The sequence below is a fragment of the Aplidium turbinatum genome, chromosome 15 (genome assembly GCF_918807975.1).
Source record: "Aplidium turbinatum chromosome 15, kaAplTurb1.1, whole genome shotgun sequence".
Lineage (NCBI taxonomy): Eukaryota > Metazoa > Chordata > Ascidiacea > Aplousobranchia > Polyclinidae > Aplidium > Aplidium turbinatum.
The window spans coordinates 11,697,077-11,708,309 of record NC_137486.1 but is presented as its reverse complement, the minus strand read 5'-3'; the positions used below and the strand labels follow the sequence as shown (position 1 = coordinate 11,708,309).

The 11,233-nt window shown below is 39.0% G+C and overlaps 1 pseudogene; it reads left to right on the top strand.

Annotated features, from left to right (window-relative positions):
- Window positions 1-1,822: 1,822 nt before the first annotated feature.
- Window positions 1,823-4,933, top strand: LOC145784332 (hexokinase-4 pseudogene; annotated as a pseudogene).
- The last annotated feature ends 6,300 nt before the right edge of the window (window positions 4,934-11,233 follow it).

Here is an 11,233-nt window from a genome sequence, read left to right as displayed (position 1 = left end):
GGAAGTTTTAAAAACGCCGCCGTTTAACCTGTAATAGGATCTTAAATGGGTGCAAGGCATCCAAGCCTTCAAACACTTTGTGACTAGCTGGAAGTCTCTTCTCTGCTTGCTCCACCAAAGCACACAAAAATGTTAAGCACCGCACCTTCATATTTTCAACAACGGACATGAAGATTGGATCTTGTTCACGTTTTTGTGTAAACTGCTGCAAGGTAGCAATAAACTTTGCACCATAATCAACTAATCTTGTGTTGCACCTTTCACTTATTCCTGATAACACGAGAGTTTAGAGATCGATGATGCAGATTCAATTCTTTCACCATCTTTTCTGGATCTGCATTTGTTGCTTGAAAAAATGCATTTACTCTCTTAAACTCACTGATAATAGGGGATAAAAAAACAAAACAAAGTAGGCTACAGGTAATTGATATCATCATTAAACATAGGCTACGGTACGATAGATCATTCTAGCCTTATAACGTACATCCTGTCAGTCTTTACCCATGGCCATTTCAAATTATTTGCACAGTTCTTTCCAATTTTCAAAAAGTTTTTTGATAACTCGCCCTCTAACTAACCGTCTTGTCCCAGACATTTTCAAAAAAGACATCTTAGGATTCAATTTCTCAGAATGTAAATTTGCCATGATTTACGTAAGCGATTGAGATGATAATATAAGCCATTTAAAAAAAACACCTCGCGGGCTACGGGTCGGACATCTCTGCTGTAGAAGAATCAGTAAATTCTTAAAAGTTTTATTATTAAGTTTGTAATGCAGCTTCCTCATTGAAAGCCGTGTTTGATATGGGCTACTGTGGCCGGCAGCAGACATATACTGTGCCATTCATTGTCTTGCACCCCGCAATGTACATCTCACAGAGGTTCTTCAGGCGTTGCTGTGATTCAACGTAGGCTAGACCCTCTTCCGCTTCTTCTTAGGAGGTTGGCCTGGATCATCTTGTGCCAACATGGCAGAGACTGTAGCGTTTTCCTGCTTAAGTGCTTTAATACACTTCTAGATAAAAGGATGGCGGTGGCCAACGAGATGAAAGAAACGGAAGTTCCATCCTTCACACTAGTTGTTGGTTCTGCGGCAGTCGTTGACAGTTGCCTGATGCACATTTCAACTTCAGAAGGATAACGAGGAGGTAGGCTTACTGTGCAAGATCATCTTATCAGCATTTAGATTCTGGATGACGTCGATGTCCATGTCACCACGGAACTGTCTTTACTACAAATTCAGCCAAGAAATGTCATTTTGCAATTTTTTTCTTTTTTTGCATTTGTGCTATTTCTTCCTAAAATCTTTGATGAATACTCAAACTCTGCAGTATATGTATCCAAACAAAATGAAGTAAACTAAACTGCATGATAGAAATTAACGCATTTAAGTTTGAGTCGTTGATTCTTTTTAATATATTACTCAATACTCACCATGCCACCTTTTCAGTGGCGAAAGGCTTAATTGCAACAATACAGAATTGTGTAGGTAAAAATGCTGTGAAAACATTTTGCGCAGTAAAGTGTCGTCACTCGTCGCTAAAGGAAGCATTGAATTGATGATAGTTTTCACTGGTTGTGCATGCACCAACCAAATGCACAGCATGTCCACCTAAATTGTTATTGCAGAGCACGTGGACGATTGATTAACTACGTACCTGAAACAGGCCATGATAAACGAACTTTTGCAAAATTGTTTACCAGCAGCCAGTCCCAATTAGGTCAAGCAAAATCAACATTCACGGTTTTACGTTTAACCAACGCAACATAATTTTAACTTTCAAAACTTTTAATACCGTTGTTTTATTTTGTAGGTTTTGTAGACTAGGCAACGGCTAAGAGAAGACCAGAATCAGAAAAAAATATTGCTTATTTTCGCATCTAGCAATCACGTGCATGATGCCATCGATATATCAAGGCAATGATTTGCTTGAACAAAGGATGGGAACTTTGCAAAGAGAGCTGCGTGTATCAGATGAACAGCTCAGAACCATCATGAGAGTGATGGTTGGGGAGATGAAGAAGGGACTCAATGACAATTCCACGACACCCCTTGAAAGAAGTCGGTCGTCGTTGAAAATGCTGGTTTCCCATGTTAGTTCAGCGACGAAGCTTGACAGGAAAGGTTGTTATCTCGCCATCGATTTGGGTGGTACCAACTTTCGTGTTTTGCTTCTCAAATTTCACGGCACAAATTCTCCGTCATCAAACTTCCGTCTGGTCACAGAAGTGTATGCTCTCCCAGAAGACGTGATGGTGAATGGCGAAAGCTTTTTTGATCACATTGCGAGGTGCGCAGGACAGTTTTGTAAAATCAATGGCGTGAAAGCTGGATCTGAACCTGTGCCGTTGGGATTCACTTTTTCATTTCCTTTGCACCAAGAGCGTCTCAGCCACGCGGTGCTTATTGATTGGGCAAAAGGATTCAACGTAGACGGTGTGATCGGAAACGACGTAGTAGAAATGCTCACAAAAGCAATCGAGAAGCGTGACGATATTAACTGCAAGATTGTAGCTGTGGTTAATGACACAGTGGGTACGTTGATGTCATGTGTTTATGGTGATCCCACTTGTAAGATTGGTTTGATCGTCGGGAGCGGTTGCAATGCCTGTTACATGGAAAAGTTAGACAATGTATTGAAAGCTGGAGATAACGAAGAATTGAATAGAATTGAACCGCAAATGTGTATTAACATGGAGTGGGGCTCATTTGGAGACAATGGAGTATTAGAAGAGTTTCGTACAGAGTATGATCGAGAGGTGGACTTAGTCTCAAGCAATCCTAATGGGCGAACTTATGAAAAAATGATCAGTGGAGGATATCTCGGCGAGATAGTTAGGCTCGTTCTCTGTAAACTTGTTACTGATGGAATCCTATTTGAAGGAGCTATGACAGAAAATGTGTTTTCCACAGGAGCTTTTAAAACATCGTTTGTTTACGAGATTGAGAACACGTCGGCAATCAATCACCACTACGGTCCTTACATCACAGTACGTAACATACTCAAGTCGTTAAACATTTTAGCAGATGATACCGACTGTGAAGTTGTAAAGCAAATTTGTACTCTAGTATCAACTCGGGCTGCTCATCTTTGTGCTGCTGGAGTGGCTGCAGTTGCACTGAAAATAAAAGCAAATCATCCCGAACAAGAAACAATGACTATATCAGTGGCGGTGGATGGCACAGTGTATAAGAAACATCCAGCATTTAGTCAGCTTTTGGAAGAAAAAACCCGTCAATTGTGTCTCGATGCTCGCTTGACAATTAATTTTGTGCCATCGTATGACGGAGGTGGAAAAGGGGCAGCTCTTGTTGCTGCTGCAATGCATCAGCAAAAGTCGGCATCAACAAGCAACCAAAAATCAATGTTGGTTAATAAACAACTAGGCAATGTACTTTTACTCCCAAGGCAATAAGCCCTCATTGTTAAATGCTTGCAAAGCTACGTTTTTTACGTTATGTAGACTACTGTATAGTTATTATAAAAAGTTAACATTGCTTTGGGTGGAGATATGGTATGCACAAATACACAACGTGGCAAATAGGACTGTGGCATTACACTAAAATATGGGGCTTCGACAACTTATCCTTTGCGTATGCGACCTTCCCGTCCGCTCCGGTGCCTTAGTTGGTGAAGCGTTCTGCTTTGTGCACGAAAAAACCTCAAGTTCTGCTAGCGACAGTGGCGTAGCCAAGGGGGAGTTTTGGGGGTTACAACCCCCCTTTGGCACGCGTGTGACGTCACGATATTGAGAATGATGCTTTTAGTCTTTATGTCTATAGAACAAAGTTTGCCTAATTTTAAACGAAACTGCATTAAAAGAGCGAGTTTTGCCAATACCAAACATTCAAATATCTCAATCAGGAATTAGTAACAAGAAAACATTGAGACTTAACTTTATTACCGAAAAATGCCGAAGAAAACATGATCTTATCCTATTGCTATGCCACCGGACAGTACCATTTTACAGGAATATTCATACCCACATTTTTGTTGAAAATGCTCTCAGAATGCACCGAATTCAAAGTAATTTTTCAAAATTTTGTGGGGGAGGTCCCCCAGACCCCCCGCCGCTTGGTGTCGCCTTTGGCAAACACGCCGTCAGGCTTCACCCGCTGGCCTTCAAAACCCCCTCCCCCCCTTCAAAATTCCTGGCTACGCTACTGACCAGCGGTGGTTCGCCTTTCGAGGTGTGCACTTGAACAACGCGTTTTAAGGACTGCTTTGTATTCAACAGCATCTATTGGATGGAATAATTCATAGACAATAAATGGAAACTTCACTATGCCAATCTCGGTAACCGGTCCTGCGTCAGGGCTTCAAAGCCTCTACAAGTAGGCCTATGCTTAACTGCCAGGAATAACCTCTCAGAAACTTTCTCAATCTGGGGATTAAGATTCAAACCGACCAACCCTTTCACTGCGATTCTACAGTTTTGCAAATGACTTTGAAGTTGGATAAAAAATTACACTTTGTTCAATGACCGACTCCGATCACCTCAAGAATGCAAAACCCGTCCAATCCGACTGTACAGGCTTGATGACAAATCATTATTATGCTTGCTAGTGTTTGTATTTATCATTCACTTGTTAAAATGTAACTTTATCGTTTGCTATTTGGAATAAACTTCAAACATTTTTGAATGTTGCATAACTAGGTCTGTGTCCCAGAATAGCTTGTACAATGCCAGTTGTGACTTTATCAATCAATTCTATTGTATTTTCTGTCTTTTTCGTTTCTTTTGTTTTAAAGATATCTGAGCGTTATATTTGAGCATATGAGCAATATGGTTCAATAGCAACCATTTTGCGGTGCATGTAAAAATTAGGCTGCATTGTTATTTTTACGACATAAACCTGCTGCTGTGTCGCTTGATGTTTGTTTTGCCTGATACTTGCAACGGATCGTCAAAATAAACTTAATAAAACAATCTTGATGTGAGAGTGGATCGTGGACTCAGACACGGTTGCCATGCAAAGTAAAATTAGGTCAAAAAACGACAAACTGGCCTAATTTTATAGGCAAAGGCTATATTTAGGCTACCACAATGAAAATAGCCTTCTTCATAAAAAGCCTCTGCCTATAAAATTAGGCCAATGCTGCGGACTCTAACAAACCATTCTCGATGAAACAACGTGAAGAGTATGCTCGGAATTTTCTGTAATTTTTGTTGCTTTTCTAGTTTCAACAACAAGTCAATAACAACAAAACATTTTATACCAGTGCGATACCACAAAAAATATAATTGAAAATTGGGTGCAGAAAAGTGACAGGGGGATACCAGTCTTCCCATAGATCACAATTTTCAATTAAAGCACCTAGTGTGGTTTTCAACTCTTCATGCATTCATGAGGTCATATTCAGTCAATTATAATAAAGACTACTTCAGTTAATGCACCTGGAAATCTCAATACACTGAAGCCCTAACGAGGTCATCAAGACTTTGCATTTAAAATTCACGTGATGGACGATCACGATACGACAGTAGGCTAGGTAGGCCTAACCGAATTAAACTGTAAGTGCAAGCAAAATTGTTTTAGAAACACAACACTGATTTTCATTTATGTTCCACTCAATTATCCCCAAAGATGTTTGGTTGGCCCTGCTGGTGTTACAGTAGTCTATGCTGTAATTATTTCTTGATAGCTGTTCACTGACAAATAGGCTAGTTACTAACTAACTAGCTTATTTACAAATAAGGCTGGACAACGTGAAAAATGGGCTGCTATTTTCTGACTATTTGAATCTCATCGCAACCGAAACAACCTCTTGAACATATGAATTGCCAAGAACGAGATAACTTGAGGTTAATGGTGTTGGTCCAAATTGCCAGTTATCGGTGCGAAGTTGCTTTTGTTATAAGATTACGGACTAATATAGTTTATGTGCCGGCACATGCAACTAAGTTAAAGAATCTAGGATTTTGAGTGAACACGTTGACACTTTGAAATCTCTTGACTGAATGACATGTTCTTGATGTTATTTTTATTGTGGTGCAGTGGGACTAAAAAAATAATGCGGGCATGGGAAAGAAAAATTGTGGTTCACGACACCATCGCTACTGACGGATAGGATTTGTATCAGCTAGGCCTACTTATCATTACACTACAGTTTGCGTCAAATTTTCTCCAGATAGGAGCGTTAGCAAAAAGGCAAGAAGCATTCTCAGTGTGGCAGAAAACGAGTCGAAATACCAAACGTTTGAATGGTTTTACATGCATGTTCAAAACGTCTATAACATAATTTAAAGAAATGCAAAACCCTTCAAATAGCCTAGTGATCGAACTTGTGACACAGAAAGAATGTCAACGAATCCCACTCGAAACAGAGATTAGTTTTCTTTTTCAAGACCAAAAAAGATTTCGGTTATTGCTCACCTGCCGTGAAATAGGCTATGAAAATAGGGATGGTTTATGAAAATTACTGTAATTTTATGCCATTTGGCTTAAATACCTATAGGCCTATATTGGTATGTGAAAAAATATCGTTTACATCAGGGGTCTCCACTCACCGCTCACCGGGCGGCTGAAAGGTTGCTACCTGGTAGAGTAAACACTCAATCAAAATGGTAGTCAAGATTGTGAGTTAATTGAAAGTATGTCCTTGGCCATAAAACAAAGTGATTACAGTAAAAGCAAAAATGCAATCATGCACTTAATACGTATGAATCTTACCTATAACCTGCTATATATCTATCAAGGCAGCAGCAGATCCAGAGAGGGGGCACTTAGTCACATGCTCTCCAAAAAAAAATAAAAAACACTTAAATTTTCCAATTTTTTTGCAAAATTTCCTCGCTCGATGCTCCCGCTCCATCCACTGGTATTAATCTAACTAGATTTCTGGTAGCATTGGGAACGCATGGTTTTGTGGTTTCGGCATTAGATTTAAAGAATAGTAGTTTATCAGTAAAGTTTTTTAGAGCCCCTCAAAAACCAAAATACTAATAAGCCTAAAGTAAAAGTGTCTTTCAGACTTTAACAACTTAATGTGTTAAAAATTAGACCTATTAGTGTAGTCATATTAGGGTTTGACCCGGAAAAAACTCGTAACTTAACAAATTTGGTACCAAAAGAAGCGAAATTTTATGTAGATCATCATATCCAAAATCCTCATCAATCGGCTTTGAGCAAATGGAATGGGGGGCATTTGAAATTTGAGTCTAGCGCCCCCTAACGGAAATGAACTATAATCATCTTTTCTAATACTTCCATACTGATTTCTGATTTGTTTTTTCAAATATTGCAATCTGTAGCTTTGTGAGAACATTTTGGTAAAAAATTCTGGATGTGACGTCATGATGACGTCACAAGAATAATTGGAATATCGTAATTACTCTTCAATACTAAGCGATAAATGGAATGCAAGAATACTCCCAGTAAAGCCACTTTTTCTTTTCGTTTTTTACTTTGTTGAATACAATAAGTTTAATGGGGAGTGATGGGCTACTTAAAACACATGTTGCGCCATCTAGTGCAGAAAATGTGAATGTTGACAATCGAGAATTTCCAGTGAATGCAATCGTTGGTTTGTGCATATTGTTTTGTGTTCACTTACTTGAGTAAACCTTTCAGAGCATTTAGAAAATCAATGAAAAAATGTAATACTTGCAGTAGCAATGGCGTCATAATGCACTGGTTAAAAGGAATGTTTTATGGACGATCACGAATATCACTGTTATAAGGTAAATAGTAAAATTCAATATCAATCTTTGCAAATAGGCTACTGATGAACAATAACACTGGTCAACAAACAAAAAAATTTTTTCTTGCATGGGCTTTGAGAACTGATTTAGGGTAACTTTGGGGTGCTGAATCCGAATCTGACCTCAGATTTATCCCATCATGTCAGGTTTGTGAGATATGATAACAGCAAATTGCTACTTTTGTCAAAAGTGGAAGATTGGGCGTTGCGTTTACCACCAACATATGCAGTGCTATATCGAAAGGTTAGTGTTAGACAGGCCAAAACAGCTTAAATAAGGTTACTGAACAAGCATTGCCATAGGCCTGTTTAAATCTTTGTGGTTTCATGCAAAACATTGACGGGGGTGGGGGTCAGTTATACTTTTAGCCTCCCTTTTAGCTTGTTACTACTGCATGGTTAATAATGTTGCTTAGAAAACAAATTGGTATCAAAATTATAGTTGGTGGGTGTATTTCAGCTACTTATGTACTACATGGCCTGGATTTCTGGATATAGCATAATGTGTATGTGTAATAAACGCAACGTCAAATCTTCCACTTTTGACAAAAGTAACAATTTTCTGTTATCACATCTCATTACATATCTCATCAATTAGACCTATAGGCCTAAGTTGATGTCAAACATGATCTTTTTCCAACTGCCGTTCCAAAGCTTTTTTAATTTTAAAACCGATCCGTGACGAAAAAAAAAAGTTGGAGACCGCTGGTTTACATAATAACATTGTGTTTACTGTGGGCCTACCATGACAGCTTGAAGTTATAAAAAAAAACTTACGTCGGTTACGTGTTGCACTTGTAGGTATGTTGTATTATAGCCTATGTACTGTAAGCTATTCCACACAGAAAATTTAATCATCGATATTTTTTGTGGTTAATAAGTTTAGTTGCTTTTCCTTATCGTGAAAAAGTGCAATTTAATGGTTAGGCATATGTAAGCTAGCCCACAACACGCAACCATATCGAATACCGGTACACATAAAAAATTATTAGCAGCCTATAACCGATTTGCTACCGATATTTTAAACTAAATATCGACAAGACTTTCAGTTGAAAATTTTAACGTTTTTCATATTAGTCTATAGCACTGGTTCTCAAACATTTTCAAAAAATTTGGGTCCCCTTGAGTGATTTTTTCAATGACTCATGGTCCACCACAAAAGGCAAATTTGCACAAAATATAGTGAAGAATCATTTAAACGCTACTTACAATTAGAAAGTCACACGTAAACAGATAAGTGCACCTGCTTGGATGTTATCAGTTCTATTAAGGTAGGTTCCGTTTTGCACAACACGGCTTTCATATCGTGCATCACATCCAACCTGTTTCGAGTTTTTGCTTTGATAGCGAGTAGTGTTGAAAATGTTGTTTCACATTCGTAAGTTGTTGGAAATGAAATCGGAACTTTTAGAGTTTTAGTGCCATCTTTGTGATAATCAGGATAACACTACGATGTCACATCTCACGGAAAATACGTTTTGCTCTATTTATTCATTTAATCAATAAACTGTTCTTTTCGGCTGCATGACCGAAAGGTGGTTGGTTTTGAATTTTTATCCTCGGACTGACAAAGCCTTGATAGGTTAATCCTGGTAATTTCGAATACTTGCAGATGCATTTGACGCAGGGCCGGTTACCAATATTGACAGAGTAAAGTTTCCGGATGTTGAAGTGCTATTGCCGGGGAATTATTCTATTTGTTAGGTGCCGCTAAATGGAAAGCAGTCCTTAGAATGCGTTGCTCAAGCGCACACCCCTAGAGTCCAACCAGCGCCGCTTGAGCTTGAAGCTTCATTGTTCACGAAGCCACGCGCTAACCAACTGAGCTATCGGAGAGCCCTGGTACAAAATTCGAAAGGGCGCCGGTTCGACACCGAACTTGCCCATATAGCTTATTAGGAAGAACATCTGAAGGCATGCCTGAAGATGGACACGAAGATTGGCTTCCTTGCCATCCGTTCACTTAATCGAAATATTTAACTACCGAGCGTAAACCTGGTTACCGACAAGAAGAAGAACTGTTCTAGAATTAAGCTGTCTTCCGAATGTAGATTATTAACATTAGTCCCAAATCTCCAAGAATGGAAGCGTGGCGTGGCTTGTTTACAAGAATAGAGAGAAAGTAAAAGGGTGACTGTCTGGTACAAGAGAAAGAGAAGATAGAGTTTGCTAGCTTGGATATTTGTTTAAAAAGAAATCCAAACGTTTTTGAAGGTGCTTCACGGTCCCAGAACATTGCTTCGCGGACTTTCAAAGAACCGCTGACCTCACTTTGAAAACCACTGCTCTATAGCCACGTCGGTAGACTATGCAACCTTCATTTTGCCGAAAAGTGTTACAATAGCCTACCGTTATGGCTAGATCCTGAATTTTCAAAAAAATATAAACCCCCGATCTAGTCAGCCTATGTCTTAGACTTTGAGGTAAGAATAGTTTGGGTAGTGTGCAGGCCCGCAACCAGCAAATATTTTCGGGGGGGGCATTTAATTTTTATCAAAGAACAAACATTAAAATGATGCATTGTGACATTTTTATGTTAATGTCCACGCCGATTGATAAGGGACAAGAGTGTGTGACACCAGTGGCGTAGCCACAAACAAAAATTGGAGGGGGGGGGGCAAATATTTCATGAATTGAAGAGAACAACAAAGTGTTTGATTTAAAACATTGCCACCTGATGTGCAGTGACGTATCCTGGTGGGGCAAGGAAAGCAATAAAGCTGGTGGGAGGTTAGAGCGTGCCGAAGGCACGCGTATTCTAGGGGGGTCCGGGGGCATGCTCCCCCGGACAAATTTTGCAAAATTACACTCAAATAATGGATTATAGCGCTTTCTGGAAACACTTTCAGGGTAATATTTGTATCAAATTTATTAGCAGATAAACAGCTATTAATTTATTAAAGGTAGCTATTACACACGAACGGGCAAAAACTGTGGCTAAAATTAGAGAACACAAAAAACTCAGCTACACAAAACCCAACAGAGTAGCCTAAGCGATTCTGAAATTGCTTCAACAGATCAGTTAAAAGAAGCGTAAATCGCGTAAATTTTGCGCGATTTACGATTTGCAAAATTTATTAGTGTCTTTCTGTGTGCCTAAAACAAGTCCTGGGGGGTGTTAATAGCCAGATGTCTTGAAAAACGATATAAATTCTACAAATTATATTATATTTTCAACAAAGGGTTCAATAGCCATGGCCCTTTTCGCCCCCCCCCCCGGTTACGCCTATGTGTGACACTACCATGTTACGGTTCAATGGTAATAACTTATGTCAATCACGTTTTTGTTTAGTACAGCATTAAAGGAAACTAGCCTTTGTAACCTTTTCTCATTTAGCTATGACTACCCGAGGAAGAAAATTACGATATTACAGTAATGTGTTCAGTCGATTACAAATAAAACACAACATCTGTAGGCTACGAACTGCATTGGCACGACTGGAGTCATAAATTAATAAATAACATATATTTACATCACCATAAACAAACAGAAACAGATACATATGAATAAACTCAACACGGTAATT